The 18,755-nt window shown below is 40.3% G+C and overlaps 1 protein-coding gene across 1 annotated transcript in view; it reads right to left on the reverse strand.

Annotated features, from left to right (window-relative positions):
- The window catches only part of TBC1D22A (TBC1 domain family member 22A), an 859,623-nt gene that overhangs the window by 115,454 nt on the left and 725,414 nt on the right, over positions 1–18,755 (reverse strand). The gene's annotated exons all lie outside the window — the stretch shown is intronic.

Here is an 18,755-nt window from a genome sequence, read left to right on the forward strand (position 1 = left end):
GTGTACTTTTTCACCTGCTTTGGGGGGCCCTGTTACCCCCTGGGCCCCTGTATGGCTATACAAGTTGCATTGTATGTCCACTACTGATCTGCGGGTCTGCCTTGGATTTCTGACTGCAGTCTTTCTTGGATTATCTCCAATCTGTGCTGCTGATTTCTGTAGCATATTTTCTGTCTCAAGAGACTAGTAAACATGAGTGAGCCGAATTGCTACATGTAAAGAAACTATAGGAGAGAAGAAGTGCATATAGGGTCTTATCCGACAATTTCGGAATTTGTTATTCAGAAAACTGCTCACCTGGTGCCCCTTTGAAAGGGCACAAACGTCAGCTGTCACAGATCCACGGGTCAGGCATTGACCATATCAGGAACCAAAAGAGGGAAATTAGTGGATATCATCCATGTTGCTGAACAAATAAAAATCCAGATGTATTGATGCAAAGGAATTTTGGCGCCGGATTTTGAATTTTGTACCTACTTATATAGCAACCATCACTGTTTTTTATATATGTGTGTGGTATTCCTGAGGAAGAAGTCATACAGAGACTTTGAATAAAGCCACAATTCCTTTGCATCAATACGTCCTGATTTTCATTTGTTCAGCAGCGTGGATGATATCCACTAATTTCCATCTTTTGGAATTGCTACATGTGGAATTGAGTGAATTCAAGTGCAGCTATTAAATTTGTATGACCACCTTAAGGGATTGTTGCCTTTCAGAAAATGATCGGCCTTATCTGCGGTTAGCTAAAAAACAACAAATCTCGAAGTAGCCACTTCCCAGGTCCGCCAGTGAGTGTTCGTGGCTGCTCCTGGTGCCTGGTATTGGCAACGGTGATGATGTCAAAACATAGGAAGCCAATTCCTTACTGCCTTTGTGCCTCGGTGATGAGGTAGAGTCCAGGTCCTCTACCTCTTCACCAGGACGCAAAGGCAATTCGGGAATTGTAGGCCTTAGCGGGCTATGGGAGCGGTGTGCGTTCTCTAATGGCCGGCACTTTGGAACCATGGGGGTCTATGAATAAGGTGGAATAGAAATGAAGGTACACGTGCACACAAAATTTTGCATTATTTGTTTAGCTACCAATGCTAAAGCAGAGATTCATCGGTGGACATCAGACAGGGCAGAACATTATCTAAAAGGGGACAACATCTTTAAGGCACATGTATAGCTACCTTAACCCCAAAACAATAAAGACAAAGCACCCTAAAATGGCGAGCCTATAAGAAAGCATAGTCAAAAACAGTACATCAGCTATACACAGCAGAGAATTAATCGCATGATTTGAAAAGCTTTTATATAAGAGATCCTATAAAGGAATTGAGCAAGACTAACTTATCAATGACTTATGCATAGGATGGTGATTATTATCAGTTCAGTGGTGGTCTGATATCCAGACCCCCACACTATCAGCTGTTATCTACTCTTACAACACTTGGATGCAAATAATTAGTGCTGTAAACGGTCTCCAATATGTTAGTCCTGGAAAACTGCTTTAAATTTTTGTTCCCAAACTGCAAAAATGCCAAAAAGACATTATAAAGACAAGGAGCTGGCATTTCTGCAAGCCGGAGTTTTAGGCCGCGAAGATTATACTAAGATGTAAAGCGTTCAGTCTAAATCTGTAAAATCTGTTACAGAACAGAACAAGGAAAATAAATAAATATGGATTATATAATTCAAAGACCATAAAAAAAAATGTTTACGTGTTACGCGTTTTAACCTTCACGACCTTCAACCTTGGTAATCACAGACTTCTTCAAATGAATTAAAATAGGTCCTGTCATTTCATGGTTTTTATTTATGCATTTATTTTGCTACACTCTGGCAGCGCTCAGTAATGCCAATCAATATCAAAAGCAGATCCACGAATCCGTAAAGTGTATAGTTGATATAAAACCACTTACAAAGAGGATTACTTAAATCCAACACATCCTTCAAATAAAAAAAAAAGAGTGATGGATGGAAATGATACAGAATACATTCTTAGATACACAAGGCACTTAAAGCCTCTATTAAAAAGAAAAGAAACATACTGAACCACAGTGCAAAAATGAAAACTTTATGTCACTAGCTGGATGGGGACAGAGCACACATAATAAGTGCTTTAGGGCCTTTCAACTAAAGGTGCTCATATTGATAGGATTTAGTTAGTGGAAACGGTATATGGTACAGTATATTGCTAAAATAATGCATTTGGTAAATATTCAATCAATTTTGAAACATTAGCATCAATGTTTTATGATGACATTCTCTTTCCAGTTAGTTGCACTAAAACTGTGAAATGTCCTGCATATAAACATTAAAGGGGTTATCCGGGACTTTTCAAAAAAACAAAACGTATGTAATCACTAAAAGGCAGGTTATTGCAGTTTACCTGCCGGTTGTGTCCAGCACAGAGCGGTCATACACCGCCTCTTTTCTGGTCCTTTCTGTCGACGGGGCAGGACTTCTGAGGTAATATTGACAGCTGGATCCTAACTGGGGGATCTAGATGTCAATCAAAATAACCTAGGAAGCCCCGCCCCATCAGCAGATGCAGCTGAATCCCCGACAGGAGTGGTCTGTGACAGCTCTATGCCAGGCCAGAACGGCTCCATGTACAACATGCAGGTACGTCCTGCCTGTTAGTGGTTAGATACATTTTTTTGTAAAGTCCCCGGATAACACCTTTAAGGTCATGCGCACATGTTGAGTATTTGGTCACTGTTTTACCTCAGTATTTGTAAGCCAAAACCAGGAGTGTTAATACAAACGTCAAGCTTTATGTGTACACTGCCAATTTCAATCCATGAAAATGATTTGGTGTTGTCAATTCCGTCTGGATTCTGGAAAATTCTATTCTTCCAAAATATCTATAGAGAAAAGCTTTGAGGCTGCCTTTTTACATTTATGAATGAAGACCTGTCAAAAGTAATAGCAATCACAGCATCCAATACGGCTGACTGGCGGCGCATGCAGCATAACTGTAAACTAGAGGTGCCGGTGTGAAGATTGAAATTATAGTGCACATTTTATGGCGGCTGCAGCCTTTCTGTGGCACCCAGCAATAATGTATAAATATGTTTGCTTTTGTATTTGTGAACTGTGAAGATATGGTCACTGTAATATAATTTGAAATCACAGAAAAAAAAAACAATGGGAATGTTGCTAATAAAACTGTTTCATTATCTAGTTTTACTTTCTGTCTGCATGACAGAAAGCGACTGTAAAGATGAAAGGAAGCCATACCGGGCTCCAGCTTTTACCACATAAAGAAAAATGGAGCGACTGGTTGGCCAAGTACTTATCTGCCATCACTTTGTGTTTAAGGCTGTGCAATATTCGGTTACATTTTATCAGTTGCTTAATGATTTGAATCTTTGGCTTTTGTTGCACGTTTCACTCACAGTTTGCTTAAAGGTAATTTCATTTTAAGCCTTGCGCAGACATCAATGATTTTTCCGATATGCAAAAAATGGTTAAAGTGACATTAGCTGTTTTGATCCAATTTTCATCAGCATGTCAATTTTTACTCTAAATGTTTTATCAGTGAATTTCATGTATGGGTAAAAAAAAAACCACATTACAAAGCTTCTCCCATATATTGCCTTGCTGATTACAGACAGCATACAGTCCGTACCCGGATGTCTGTGATTTTCACTTGATTTTTAAACTAAAAACAAAAAAGTCCATTAATTTTCATTTTTCAAACCCCTAGATTAATTTCCCCCCAATGAGTTTTTGATATTGGTATCTTCACTGCACAAAAAACACAGTTTAAACATTAATAGCTGTGTGGAGTTATACAGAGTGCACACCAAATTTACACTGTTACACAAGCTGTACACTGACTGCTGTACATTCTATCAAAGTGTCAGATATTCAGTGTTGTCCCATGAAATGATAGAATAAAAACATGTGAGGGGTGTACTCACTTTTGTGATATACTGTGTTTAACGATAAAGACAGACAGCTCACTGACCAGGAAAAAAAAAAACTCTAAACCAATTTTTGTTAATAAAATTTTGCATTTTTAAAAACCTAGACAACATAAAATAAATTCTAAGTTATAAGTTTTGTATTGCCGTAACAACTGATCTGAAAAATCAGGTTTGAACATAAAAATGAAACCCCCAAAATAATGGTGGCATTGTGTCATTTTTAGCTACAACTGCTTATCTTGTGGATACCACATCTGAGGTGCCTGTGCCCAAACATTACCAGTTGTTACTGATAGGTTGAAGAGATGGGTTAGAGTTGCGATGAAGACTGTGGTGAGGTTTGGGAAGAAGTCGGATGGGATCGGGTCAAGTGCACAGGTGGTGAGATGTGATCTTGAGAGTAGGGTGTAAAGTTCGTCTTCTATAATGGTGGAGAAGCTGGTTTTGGAGGAGGAAGGCTGAGTAGTTAGAAATAGGGGTTGTGGGGGTTGTAGGACAAAGCTTTCTCAGATGTTCTCAATCTTCTCTTTGAAGAATGAAGCAAAGTCTTCAGCAGAGATGAGTGGAGAGGGAGGAGGTGCTGGGAGACGGAGGAGAGAATTTAAGGTGTTGAATAGCTGTTTAGGGTTGTGAGACAGGAAGGATATGAGAGAAGTAGGTTTGTTTTGCTGCAGCGAGTGTGGTCTTGAAATTAGTGAGGGACTGTTTGAATGCAGTGAAGTCCTTGTTGGAGTGTGATCTTTTCCACCTCTGCTCAGCAGCCCGGGAAGCCCGCCTCAGTTCTTTGGTCAGGCTGGTGTGCCAGGGTTGTCTGCTGATTTTGGGAGCTTTGGTATGTGCGAGAGAGGCGACCGATTCAAGAGCTGCAGCTATTGTGGTGTTATACAAAGTGGCAGCGGCGTCCGCATTGTGTAAGGAACTTTTGACTGTAAGAGGGAGAAGAGATTCAGAGAGTGAGTGTAGATCGAGGTGTTTGAGATTTCTGTGAGGGTGTGCAAGTTTGTGGGGTGGGGATTGTGGACCTGGAGAGGAGAGAGAAAAGAATGTAAGCAGACTGTGGTCAGAAAGAGGTAGAGGTGAGTTTGAGAGGCTAGATAGGGAGCAGAGGCGGGTGAAGATGAGGTCCAGTGTGTGGCCATCTTTGTGAGTGGCTGCAGACGACCATTGAGCGAGGCCGAAGGAGGAAGTGAGAGTTTAAAGGTAGCTGAGAGGAAAGTGTCAATGGGGATGTTGAAGTCACCCATGATGATAGTGGTTATGCCAGCGGACAGGAAATTAAGTAGCCAGGTCATGAAGTGGTTAAAGAAGGTGGTAGCTGGCCCTGGGGGAGCGGTAAATGACAGCCAGATGAAGGTTGGTGGGGAAGTAGATGCGCATAGAGTGCACCTCAAAGGAAGGGAGGGTAACAGACGGTGGCAGTGGGACGTGGGTGAAGGAGCAGTTATCTGTCAGGAGAAAAACAACTCCTCCGGGGTGTGTTTTGCAATCATCATGTGTGTTTATGTAATTCAAACATCTGGGGGTATGGCAGCTAATAATCAGTGCATTTCTGTAGCGATAAACTGATTCACCTGAACATTAACCCTAAATTATTAAATTATGTTTTGCCAGATGACTCACATTTTCAAAAAGTAATACTTAATGTGCAGGATTTGTAAAATAAGTTATGAAGACATATGCAAAAATATACCAAAGATCAGTATAAAGATCTCACTATTTTTATTAATAGCCACTGCTGCAACTATACCAAAGGGACATCCACCATGTCTAAAGGATGTCTAGAACAGAAAAGAACATTCTTACTGCAATGCTGGGTTCACCCATGCCAATTGTGGATATTTAACAAACGCCATCAATTAAAGACATGGTTGGACAGGCTGACTACAATAATATCTGAACGGAACACAAAGAATATTGCCAGCACATCAAATGTTTGCACTGTTTGCGTAAAAATCATTGCACCTGACAAAACAGTGTTTTGCTCATTGGTTGGGTCATTGCTGACATGTTTAGATATGTTGAAAATCTTGAACAAGCATTCCTATGAATGCCTGAACCTAGATCATCAGACCTCTTAAATGAGTCTCAAGAACAGTGAGATTATGGAGTTCTCTAGCAGAATGTTATAATGGTCAAGGAAGTAGACTACTGGAGGACAGTCATTGACCCAGGGATTTAGCCTGACTGCCAATTTATAAGTTGGAGAGGACATTTTTCCTTAGGATGATTAAAACTAACCATTGTCTACTAAGGTTCTCACTCTGAATTAAAACTGCAGACAAATAGGCTAAAGTAGATGGACTTATAGCTATTTTTTTCTTCTTACTTTTTTCTTGTACATTAGGGTGCCAAGGAAAAATGAACTTTGCAAATTGGTAAGTCTTACCCCTCAAATTTGTTCCTTTTGGCATAAGGATTCACCATGCAAAATATGTTGACATTAAATTTAGATTTACCACTTGCTCATACAGTACAGACCAAAAGTTTGGACACACCTTCTCATTTAAAGATTTTTCTGTATTATCAGTGGGTGTGGGGATGCTTTGCCTGTGACACTGTTGGGGATTTATTCAAAATTGAAGGCAAACTGAACCAGCATGGCTACCACAGCATCTTGCAGCGGCATGCTATTCCATCCAGTTGGCGTTTAGTTGGACCATCATTTATTTTTCAACAGGACAATGACCCCAAACATATATTATGGAAGACACGTGGCACAGCTGTGAGGTGCACAAAGAAGGTTCCCAAACCAGTAGCAATAAGAAATAGACTTTGGCACTCAACTTCAATATGTCGTAATTTTTATTAGCAGCCACTCGTACAGACGTTTCGGTCAGTATTATTGACCTTCCTCAGTGTACTGCATTGACATCAAAAAAACAGAACAGAAGAATATATTATCTATGTACATAAGATACAAATAAACATCAAAAATACAAAAAACCATTCTCAGTTCTACAATGGAACATAGAGACCAATACACTATTATATACCGTGCATATATAGTGATGGATGGGAGAATAGGGAATGGGGAAAAGGAAAATAGAATAATGGAAAGAGAAAAGGATCATACCTTATAGTCAGAGTTAGCAAGGATGTGGCTCAAAATTTGTAGTAAAGGTCCTAATATAAATGTATAAGGGAGGTCCTAAAATAGATCCTAAATAGAAAGAAGGGAGTATAAAATGACTGGGTAATTAGAGGTGTGCTTAGACTACATTAATGAAACTAACCCGTATGTCGGTCCCAATAGGGGTAATGTGTGGAAAAAATCCAATGTTGGTTTTTCGTATATGTTAAGTAAAGCTAAATGAGAAAATAAAAAGATAAAATAAATAGTGAAGCATAATGTGCAAGATAAGGGTACAAAAGTGGTGACGACTGATTGGGTAGATCTACATACCCTATGAGAGTGGAGATATTATATGGGCCGAACAGGTGGGTCACAAAAGACCTCTTACCTAAATAAAAAATAATAAAATAAATATATAATAAAGGGAAACCCCATAAAGTGTAATGCCAGTTACTGTTGTAATGTCTTACCTAAGATAGATAGTAACTGAATGTAGAACAAGCGAATGTATCATATGGATCTAATAGGTGGACCAAGGAACATCTTTTACCTAAATAAAAATTACCCAAATAAACGGAGAGAATAAAAAACGGGAATCTCAACCGGGAAATAACTAGCTCCATTAGGATGTCTTACCCAGGATTGGAAGTCGTTATATATGGACCAAAGTAAATGGAACAGGAATATGTCCCTGTCCTAAACAAAAGAACAGAAGCGGCTATAAGTCTGGAGTATAACCAGTAAATGACTAGTCCCGCCTATAAAATATCTGACAGAAGAGAGATCTTACCTAGAACGGATGATTAAGAGAAACGCGGTGTCCACCGCTAGTTTGGAGGTACCGCATCCAGGTTTGGAGCGCTCTTTTATGGGCTGGGGGCGGGGCTACAAACCCGCCGATAAAGGCGGAGCCATAGTCGTCATGGACAGGGCAGACTATATCAAGGAGGCTTACCGCCAACTGGGTGATTCTACAGTTTACATCAAATTAAGTAGGGACCCAATCAATGACATACGTAATGACATATCATCCATACTGAGGACATATCTTGATTTAGGTGTCATAGATAGCAAAACAAAGGATTTCCTCATTAAGGCCAATCCAGTTACACCCGTTCTCTACCTACTGCCCAAAGTACACAAAAGCCTAGTCAACCCACCAGGCCGACCCATCATTGCAGCTACGGAGTCCATCTTATCACCCATCTCCATATTCTTGGAAAAAGTTCTCACACCGTTGACGCAAAAATCCCAGTCCTATTTACTAGACACAGGGGCTTTCCTTAAGACACTACATACAATAGGCACAGTATCTGATGACTCCTATCTGGTCTCCTTTGACGTAAAGGATCTTTATACGTCTATCCCTCATGATATAGGCATTGATTGCGTCAGACGCCTATTGGTCACATCAAAACTAGATCCTAGGACAATTGATTTGTGCCTTGAATTATTGAAAGTTGTCCTCACTCGCAATTATTTTCTGTTTGAAGATAATTATTATTTACAGGCACAAGGGACCGCCATGGGGTCCAATATGGCGCCCCCGTATGCAAATACATATATGGCCACATTCGAGGAGGAAGTGATTTACCCAAATGATCTCTTCAAAGCACATTGCATTACGTGGAAAAGATATATAGACGACATTTTCTGTATATGGACAGGCACTTTGGACTCTCTGAACGAGTTTTTTGAGACCCTTAATCACTCGTGGTCTGGTCTCTCATTTACGATAACTAAAGACACACAACAGATCAGTTTTCTGGACACCATGGTGATTAAGGATGCGAGTGGCACCCTTAGCACAGACCTCTACAGGAAGCCTACAGATCGTAATAGCTTACTCTATTACACTAGTCTGCATCCAGTTTCTACTAGAAATGCCATTCCACGTTCACAATTTCAAAGGGTGGATAAATTGGTCTCTGACCATACTAAGAAACAAGTAAGGATTGATGAGATGTACCACAAATTTAGAGAACGGGGTTATCCTCCCAATGTACTTCATGATGCCTTACAACCACGTACATCTCCTAAACAATCCCCTACGGGACGAATACCTTTTGTACATACATATCATCCTTACGTCCACATCCTTCATCATAACATCAGAAAACACTGGAGACTTTTGAGGGAGGCACACCCAGATATACCTGAATTTCGGAATCATTTTTTGCCTTGCTACAAACGCCCCCGTAATATTCGTGATACACTCGTCAAAGCGGACATTGGGTCAGGCCCACGCACATCTACACAGAGATTTCTTTCACAACCTAGAACAGGAACATACCCATGCCTACACTGTAATCAGTGTGGGAACGTATTAAAAGGAGATCATTTCTACCATCCCCACTCGGGCAAACAATACAAAATCAAAGATTATAGTACCTGTGACACCTCTTTTGTGGTATACTCCATCAAGTGCCCCTGTGGCCTTTTATACATTGGTGAGACATCACAATCCATTAGAGACCGCATCAGTAAGCACAAGTCTACTATAAGATGTAAAAATACGTTGCTCCCATTACCTCACCATTTCATAGAAGCAGGACACTCCATACCCCAACTTAAATTTCAGGTCATCGAGCATGTTCCTGCACCCAGACGGGGGGGTAACCGTATCCAGACCCTCAAAAAAAAGGGAGGCGTTCTGGATACACGAGTTGGAGACCATGACCCCTAGGGGTCTAAATAGGGAGTATGATCTCCTCTCATTCATATGATTTTCTGAGATAATAATAACTACTGTTCAGTACTTTACGCATTTTTCTCTATATTTATTGTATTCTAGGCTCTAGTCTACTTAGTTTGAATTTTATACTGATACGTTGCTTTATCTTACAGAGTCAACAATATTGAAAGTGGCGGCACGGAATTGTTCACATCCTGATCCTCCTTCCCCTGGACCCCCATCCCGGTCCTATTGTCTCCTATTATTATCATTATCATTGTTTCCTTATCCTTATTTATTTCATTTTTTTATTTTTTTATTTTTATTCTTTATTTTATTTTCCCCCTCTTCGTTCCTTTTTCCACCCCTCTTCACACCGGTAGAGTATCTAACATTTATCTACAAACATTATAGCTCCAGCTGTATGATATATTCATTCTTTCCACCCTTGGTAGATTATTTACATTGGTGGAACGCACCACCATATTGTTTGATGTCCCAGTGACACGCACACACAAGGGGAGGGTCATATAGTCTTAATGACGCACTTCCGGTATACGGCCGGTATGCGTCACGCCCCCTTCCTTCCATTAGTGTGCCATCTCTCCCTTTACACCTGCGGACCATTTGTTACATGGCACGCATCGCCACCTTATCTAGGAGGACAGGTATTCGACCCGTACAGATGGTACGTCACTTCCGGTGACGTACTTCCGGTATGCGGCCGGTTTGTAGCCCCGCCCCCAGCCCATAAAAGAGCGCTCCAAACCTGGATGCGGTACCTCCAAACTAGCGGTGGACACCGTGTTTCTCTTAATCATCCGTTCTAGGTAAGATCTCTCTTCTGTCAGATATTTTATAGGCGGGACTAGTCATTTACTGGTTATACTCCAGACTTATAGCCGCTTCTGTTCTTTTGTTTAGGACAGGGACATATTCCTGTTCCATTTACTTTGGTCCATATATAACGACTTCCAATCCTGGGTAAGACATCCTAATGGAGCTAGTTATTTCCCGGTTGAGATTCCCGTTTTTTATTCTCTCCGTTTATTTGGGTAATTTTTATTTAGGTAAAAGATGTTCCTTGGTCCACCTATTAGATCCATATGATACATTCGCTTGTTCTACATTCAGTTACTATCTATCTTAGGTAAGACATTACAACAGTAACTGGCATTACACTTTATGGGGTTTCCCTTTATTATATATTTATTTTATTATTTTTTATTTAGGTAAGAGGTCTTTTGTGACCCACCTGTTCGGCCCATATAATATCTCCACTCTCATAGGGTATGTAGATCTACCGAATCAGTCGTCACCACTTTTGTACCCTTATCTTGCACATTATGCTTCACTATTTATTTTATCTTTTTATTTTCTCATTTAGCTTTACTTAACATATACGAAAAACCAACATTGGATTTTTTCCACACATTACCCCTATTGGGACCGACATACGGGTTAGTTTCATTAATGTAGTCTAAGCACACCTCTAATTACCCAGTCATTTTATACTCCCTTCTTTCTATTTAGGATCTATTTTAGGACCTCCCTTATACATTTATATTAGGACCTTTACTACAAATTTTGAGCCACATCCTTGCTAACTCTGACTATAAGGTATGATCCTTTTCTCTTTCCATTATTCTATTTTCCTTTTCCCCATTCCCTATTCTCCCATCCATCACTATATATGCACGGTATATAATAGTGCATTGGTCTCTATGTTCCATTGTAGAACTGAGAATGGTTTTTTGTATTTTTGATGTTTATTTGTATCTTATGTACATAGATAATATATTCTTCTGTTCTGTTTTTTTGATGTCAATGCAGTACACTGAGGAAGGTCAATAATACTGACCGAAACGTCTGTACGAGTGGCTGCTAATAAAAATTACGACATATTGAAGTTGAGTGCCAAAGTCTATTTCTTATTGCTACTGGTTTGGGAACCTTCTTTGTGCACCTCACAGCTGTGCCACGTGTCTTCCATAATATATGTACTCACCCTTCCGTGTGCACGCTGTCTATCATGTCTTCATTGGTTTTTTCCTATAATCAGGAGGAGACTAATACTATTCTTTCTAAGTCCAATTTTTCCAGTGAGTTCCTCAAAGCCCCACCCAGGGAGACCAGGGGGAGAGATCTTGAACGTGAATCGAGGCATTTGGTCAATTTGGAGTTACACTGCGCTACGCTATCAGAATATCTCCGAGTCAAACGCATCCCAAGGGGCCTCAGAGTACCTCTAAGACCAACTCTTTTCAGTGATTCCTCCGCTTTCTGTTTAAAGTTTGAGCAAATACTTAATAAGTGCTCGTTTGATTTAATGACTTTAACTGTTGAATACCTACAAGAGGCGATTATTAAATCAAGTGACACAATCAAAAACATTGAATCGCAGTTAACATCATCGTGCACAGCAGAGGAACTTGGTACCCTGAAATCTAAAATACAAACTGTTATCGATCAACACAAGAGAGACACTGAGAATCGGAAAAGGGTTAAATTCCAAAGAGACTTAGAGGACTACGATAACAATCGTGTGTATCACTGGCGTAATAACCTTTTTCCCCGCTCTGACCCACCTAGATCTGACCACTACTCGACAAACGAAGGATCTTCATCAAGCTCTGATACAGATAGAAGAGGCAACCGCATCAACATAAATCGTCATTTTTTAGATCAAGGCAGAAGATACCCAAGAAGAAAAGGCCCCGCCAGAGCCAGCGGAGGAAGGAACCAAGATTTCTACAGGGTCACCCGCTCCCAGGTACTAACTCTCTAGTCATTAACATTTCTTCAAGAACACTCAGTGTTGCGGAACACAGTCTTTTACAAAAGGGACTTTCATTCTGCCCTTATTCCAAATTGAATACATTCGGACTTGATATGGAACTACAACGTTTTTACCGTCGCATTAGATTAGTAACGCATTTTTCTCAAGTAGAAGGTACACGGACCTCTGATCCCTCCACACAACGAGCTCTCATATCTATAGACCATCTCGGTCTTCGCAATAAAAGCACCTATCGACCTCCTTCAGGCTCACACGCAGTAGAAACGTTTATTGAATTTGTCAATAAGGCATTTATACAACTGCGTCGGGACTCTGACGGTGGTAAATTGCATTTTTTACCTAATCTGACTAATCTTGATCTTCAGGCATTACAGATACTACGCGAGGATAAAAACATCATTATCAAACCCGCCGATAAAGGCGGAGCCATAGTCGTCATGGACAGGGCAGACTATATCAAGGAGGCTTACCGCCAACTGGGTGATTCTACAGTTTACATCAAATTAAGTAGGGACCCAATCAATGACATACGTAATGACATATCATCCATACTGAGGACATATCTTGATTTAGGTGTCATAGATAGCAAAACAAAGGATTTCCTCATTAAGGCCAATCCAGTTACACCCGTTCTCTACCTACTGCCCAAAGTACACAAAAGCCTAGTCAACCCACCAGGCCGACCCATCATTGCAGCTACGGAGTCCATCTTATCACCCATCTCCATATTCTTGGAAAAAGTTCTCACACCGTTGACGCAAAAATCCCAGTCCTATTTACTAGACACAGGGGCTTTCCTTAAGACACTACATACAATAGGCACAGTATCTGATGACTCCTATCTGGTCTCCTTTGACGTAAAGGATCTTTATACGTCTATCCCTCATGATAAAGGCATTGATTGCGTCAGACGCCTATTGGTCACATCAAAACTAGATCCTAGGACAATTGATTTGTGCCTTGAATTATTGAAAGTTGTCCTCACTCGCAATTATTTTCTGTTTGAAGATAATTATTATTTACAGGCACAAGGGACCGCCATGGGGTCCAATATGGCGCCCCCGTATGCAAATACATATATGGCCACATTCGAGGAGGAAGTGATTTACCCAAATGATCTCTTCAAAGCACATTGCATTACGTGGAAAAGATATATAGACGACATTTTCTGTATATGGACAGGCACTTTGGACTCTCTGAACGAGTTCTTTGAGACCCTTAATCACTCGTGGTCTGGTCTCTCATTTACGATAACTAAAGACACACAACAGATCAGTTTTCTGGACACCATGGTGATTAATGATGCGAGTGGCACCCTTAGCACAGACCTCTACAGGAAGCCTACAGATCGTAATAGCTTACTCTATTACACTAGTCTGCATCCAGTTTCTACTAGAAATGCCATTCCACGTTCACAATTTCAAAGGGTGGATAAATTGGTCTCTGACCATACTAAGAAACAAGTAAGGATTGATGAGATGTACCACAAATTTAGAGAACGGGGTTATCCTCCCAATGTACTTCATGATGCCTTACAACCACGTACATCTCCTAAACAATCCCCTACGGGACGAATACCTTTTGTACATACATATCATCCTTACGTCCACATCCTTCATCATAACATCAGAAAACACTGGAGACTTTTGAGGGAGACACACCCAGATATACCTGAATTTCGGAATCATTTTTTGCCTTGCTACAAACGCCCCCGTAATATTCGTGATACACTCGTCAAAGCGGACATTGGGTCAGGCCCACGCACATCTACACAGAGATTTCTTTCACAACCTAGAACAGGAACATACCCATGCCTACACTGTAATCAGTGTGGGAACGTATTAAAAGGAGATCATTTCTACCATCCCCACTCGGGCAAACAATACAAAATCAAAGATTATAGTACCTGTGACACCTCTTTTGTGGTATACTCCATCAAGTGCCCCTGTGGCCTTTTATACATTGGTGAGACATCACAATCCATTAGAGACCGCATCAGTAAGCACAAGTCTACTATAAGATGTAAAAATACGTTGCTCCCATTACCTCACCATTTCATAGAAGCAGGACACTCCATACCCCAACTTAAATTTCAGGTCATCGAGCATGTTCCTGCACCCAGACGGGGGGGTAACCGTATCCAGACCCTCAAAAAAAGGGAGGCGTTCTGGATACATGAGTTGGAGACCATGACCCCTAGGGGTCTAAATAGGGAGTATGATCTCCTCTCATTCATATGATTTTCTGAGATAATAATAACTACTGTTCAGTACTTTACGCATTTTTCTCTATATTTATTGTATTCTAGGCTCTAGTCTACTTAGTTTGAATTTTATACTGATACGTTGCTTTATCTTACAGAGTCAACAATATTGAAAGTGGCGGCACGGAATTGTTCACATCCTGATCCTCCTTCCCCTGGACCTCCATCCCGGTCCTATTGTCTCCTATTATTATCATTATCATTGTTTCCTTATCCTTATTTATTTCATTTTTTTATTTTTTTATTTTTATTCTTTATTTTATCTTCCCCCTCTTCACACCGGTAGAGTATCTAACATTTATCTACAAACATTATAGCTCCAGCTGTATGATATATTCATTCTTTCCACCCTTGGTAGATTATTTACATTGGTGGAACGCACCACCATATTGTTTGATGTCCCAGTGACACGCACACACAAGGGGAGGGTCATATAGTCTTAATGACGCACTTCCGGTATACGGCCGGTATGCGTCACGCCCCCTTCCTTCCATTAGTGTGCCATCTCTCCCTTTACACCTGCGGACCATTTGTTACATGGCACGCATCGCCACCTTATCTAGGAGGACAGGTATTCGACCCGTACAGATGGTACGTCACTTCCGGTGACGTACTTCCGGTATGCGGCCGGTTTGTAGCCCCGCCCCCAGCCCATAAAAGAGCGCTCCAAACCTGGATGCGGTACCTCCAAACTAGCGGTGGACACCGCGTTTCTCTTAATCATCCGTTCTAGGTAAGATCTCTCTTCTGTCAGATATTTTATAGGCGGGACTAGTCATTTACTGGTTATACTCCAGACTTATAGCCGCTTCTGTTCTTTTGTTTAGGACAGGGACATATTCCTGTTCCATTTACTTTGGTCCATATATAACGACTTCCAATCCTGGGTAAGACATCCTAATGGAGCTAGTTATTTCCCGGTTGAGATTCCCGTTTTTTATTCTCTCCGTTTATTTGGGTAATTTTTATTTAGGTAAAAGATGTTCCTTGGTCCACCTATTAGATCCATATGATACATTCGCTTGTTCTACATTCAGTTACTATCTATCTTAGGTAAGACATTACAACAGTAACTGGCATTACACTTTATGGGGTTTCCCTTTATTATATATTTATTTTATTATTTTTTATTTAGGTAAGAGGTCTTTTGTGACCCACCTGTTCGGCCCATATAATATCTCCACTCTCATAGGGTATGTAGATCTACCCAATCAGTCGTCACCACTTTTGTACCCTTATCTTGCACATTATGCTTCACTATTTATTTTATCTTTTTATTTTCTCATTTAGCTTTACTTAACATATACGAAAAACCAACATTGGATTTTTTCCACACATTACCCCTATTGGGACCGACATACGGGTTAGTTTCATTAATGTAGTCTAAGCACACCTCTAATTACCCAGTCATTTTATACTCCCTTCTTTCTATTTAGGATCTATTTTAGGACCTCCCTTATACATTTATATTAGGACCTTTACTACAAATTTTGAGCCACATCCTTGCTAACTCTGACTATAAGGTATGATCCTTTTCTCTTTCCATTATTCTATTTTCCTTTTCCCCATTCCCTATTCTCCCATCCATCACTATATATGCACGGTATATAATAGTGTATTGGTCTCTATGTTCCATTGTAGAACTGAGAATGGTTTTTTTGTATTTTTGATGTTTATTTGTATCTTATGTACATAGATAATATATTCTTCTGTTCTGTTTTTTTTATGTCAATGCAGTACACTGAGGAAGGTCAATAATACTGACCGAAACGTCTGTACGAGTGGCTGCTAATAAAAATTACGACATATTGAAGTTGAGTGCCAAAGTCTATTTCTTAATGACCCCAAACAAACCTCCAGGCTGTATAAGGGCTATTTGTCCAAGAAAGAGAGTGATGGGGTGCTACGCCAGATGACCTGGCCTCCACAGTCACCACACCTGAACCCAATCGAGATGGTTTGGGGTGAGCTGGACCATAGAGAGAAGGCAAATGGGCCAACAAGTGTTAAGCATCTAAGGGAACTCCTTCAAGACTGTTGGAAGACCATTCCCGGTGACTACCTCTTGAAGCTCATCAAAGAGAACGCCAAGAGTGTGCAAAGCAGTCATCAAAGCAAAAGGTGGCTACTTTGAAGAACCTAGAATATAAGATATAATTTCAGTTGTTTCACACTTTTTTGATAAGTATATACAGTAATTCCACGTGTTAATTCATAGTTTTGATGTCTTCAATTTTCATAGTCATGAAAATACAAAAAATCTTTAAATGAGAAGTCTCTCTCTCTCTCTCTCTATATATACATACATATACATATTTATATACATAACGGACCAAACATTTGGACACACCTTCTCATTTAAAGATTTTTCTGTATTTTCATGACTATGAAAATTGTACATTCACACTGAAGGCATCAAAACTATGAATTAACACATGGGGAATTATATACTTAACAAAAAAGTGTGAAACAACTGAAAACATGTCTTATATTCTAGGTTCTTCAAAGTATCCTCATTTTGCTTTGATGACTGCTTTGCACACTCTTGGCATTCTCTTGATGAGCTTCATGAGGTAGTCACCGGAAATGGTCTTCCAACAATTTTGAAGGAGTTCCCAGAGATGCTTAGCCCTTGTTGGTCCTTTTGCCTTCACTCTGTGGTCCAGCTCACCCTAAACCATTTCGATTGGGTTCTGGTTTGGTGACTGAGGAGGTCCAAGTCATCTGGCCCAACACCCCATCACTCTCCTTCTTGGTCAAATAGCCCTTACACAGTCTGGAGGTGTGTTTGGAGTTATTGTCCTGTTGAAAAATAAATGATGTTCAAACTAAATGCAAACCGGATGGAATAGCATGCCGCTGCAAGATGCTATGGCAGCCATGCTGGTTCAGTATGCCTTCAATTTTGAATAAATCCCCAACAGTGTCACCAGCAAAGCAACCCCACACCATCACACCTCCTCCTCCATGCTTCACAGTTGGAACCAGGCATGTAGAGTTCATCCGTTCACCTTTTCTGCGTCGCACAAAGATACAGTGGTTGGAACCAAAGATCTCAAATTTGGACTCATCAGACCAAAGCACTGATTTCCACTGGTCTAATGTCCATTCCTTGTGTTCTTTAGCCCAAACAAGTCTCTTCTGTTTGTTGCCTGTCCTTAGCAGTGGTTTCCTAGTAGCTATTTTTCCATGAAGGCCTGCTGCACAAAGTCTCCTCTTAACAGTTGTTGTAGAGATGTGTCTACTGCTAGAACTCTGTGTGGCATTGACCTGGTCTCTAATCTGAGCTGCTGTTAACCTGCGATTTCTGAGGCTGGTGACTTGGATAAACTTATCCTCAGAAGCAGAGGTGACTCTTGGTCTTCCTTTCCTGGGGCGGTCCTCATGTGAGCCAGTTTCTTTGTAGCACTTGATGGTTTTGCAACTGCACTTGGGGACACTTTCAAAGTTTCCCAATTTTTCAGAGTGACTGACCTTCATCTCAAAGTAATGATGGCCACTCATTTTTCTTTACTTAGCTGCTTTTTTCTTGCCATAATACCAATTCTAACAGTCTATTCAGTAGGACTATCAGCTGTGTATCCACCAGACTTCTGCACAACACAACTGATGGTCCCAACCCCATTTATAAGGCAAGAAATCCCACTAATTAAACCTGGCATGGCACACCTGTGAAGTGAAAACCATTTCAGGGAACTACCTCTTGAAGCTCATCAAGAGAATGCCAAGAGTGTGCAAAGCAGTCATCAAAGCAAAAGGTGGCTACTTTGAAGAACCTAGAAATAAGACATTTTCAGTTTTCTCGCATTTTTTTGTTAAGTATATAATTCCACACGTGTTAATTCATGGTTTAGATGCTTTCAGTGTGAATTTATAATTTTCACAGTCATGAAAATACAGAAAAATCTTCAAATGAGAAGGTGTGTCCAAACTTTTGGTCTGTACTGTAAGTATATATATATATATATATATATATATATATATATATATATATATATATACACACACACACACATTTGGTA

The sequence above is a fragment of the Ranitomeya imitator genome, chromosome 4 (assembly GCF_032444005.1).
Source record: "Ranitomeya imitator isolate aRanImi1 chromosome 4, aRanImi1.pri, whole genome shotgun sequence".
Lineage (NCBI taxonomy): Eukaryota > Metazoa > Chordata > Amphibia > Anura > Dendrobatidae > Ranitomeya > Ranitomeya imitator.